Source organism: Curcuma longa, chromosome 12 (assembly GCF_044706935.1).
Source record: "Curcuma longa cultivar G26 ecotype Majalengka, Jawa Barat chromosome 12, ITB_CL_G26_1.1, whole genome shotgun sequence".
Classification (NCBI taxonomy): Eukaryota; Viridiplantae; Streptophyta; class Magnoliopsida; order Zingiberales; family Zingiberaceae; genus Curcuma; species Curcuma longa.
The window spans coordinates 4351246-4352657 of NC_133872.1; positions in this window are offsets into that span (position 1 = coordinate 4351246).

A 1412-nucleotide genomic window follows, 5' to 3' on the forward strand; every position below is an offset into this window, starting at 1 on the left:
ACCCTAACTCCGATAGCACAACCTGATTTAACCAATCAATAATAATCCCAATCCAAGGATTGATCTAACCGAGTTCTAACAGATGAAACAACTATAGCTTACCTCCAATCCCTTGCCTAGAACATCTCAGATTCCAGCTCCACAGCTCATCTTCTATTCAATAAACAGAATCAAGAATTAGAACCACACCCACTCAACCAGATTCAAAGTCGTTGCTAAACAATACTAACCAAATGCAGGAAAGAAGATTCACCTCAAATTAAACCCTAATCCAGCTCCTATTCTTCCTTCAATCTAACAGAATCCTTAAAACTGTGATCGAACAGTAACCCAACAAGAATCAGCAATAATCCAATAGAATCGGCTAATCCTAGCAAATCCAATATTACCAAGCATGGATGAAACTAGAGTCAATGTCTTACCTCCAATCCTTGCCCTAGAACCCTAACTCATCTCCGATCGGCAGTGGCTGGCTCGTCGGCGGTTGGCACGCGAGGCAGAATGGGAGAAGGCGACATCAGAGGCCTGATCGCGATGGAGAGGAGAGGAGGCGGCGTCCAGCGTTGAAGAGAAGAATCAGGAGGAAAGGCAACCACGATCAAGAAGAAGTTGGAGTCGGCTTCGGGCGGAAATGGGATCCCGAACAGGCGATCGCGATTTCTGGTGAAGAAGAGGAAGAAAGCTCCGGTGAGAAGAAGATCGCGGCATAGAGAGGAGCTTCGGCGCTGTTGGGAGGAGGAGATCGCTGATTGTGAAGGGAAAGAGGAGAAGAACGGCGTCCGGCGTGGAAGAGATCGCGCGATCGCGATGGGGAAGAAGATCGCTGCTTCAGCACCGGTGAGGGAAGGAGATCGCCGCTGTGGAGAAGGCATCGTCGAAGGTGGGTGATCTCGGCTGGAGAAGAACTTCGTCGGTGAAGTGGGAAGAGAGATCGCGATTTCGCGATTTGGGAGAAAATGTTAACGGGTTTAGGCTTACCGGGTGGCTTAATGGATTCCCAACCAGATCCTTTAACTTATAACCCTATCCCTTAAATCTCTAATAGCTAGATTAATTTAATCAATAGCTAGATTAACCTCTAATAATCCATTAACCCATTAATCTTTAGTTGGGCTTTAATCCATTAGGCTTATTAAATTGGATTTAGCTAATTGGGTTATCCAATTAACTCTAATTAAACCCCCAATAAATTCTCTTAATCTTTTTAAATCAATTAGGATTATTTACATTTAACCCCTAAAATTAGGGATATTTACAAATAAATCCCTAAAAGTTTCGGTATTTTACACTTCTCCCATGTCTTTCATGGAGAACCTTTTGGATACCATAATTTAACTGATTATAAAACAGACACATTATTTTCTATTAGTAATATATCATCAACATATAACATCAGGAATACGATCGCACTC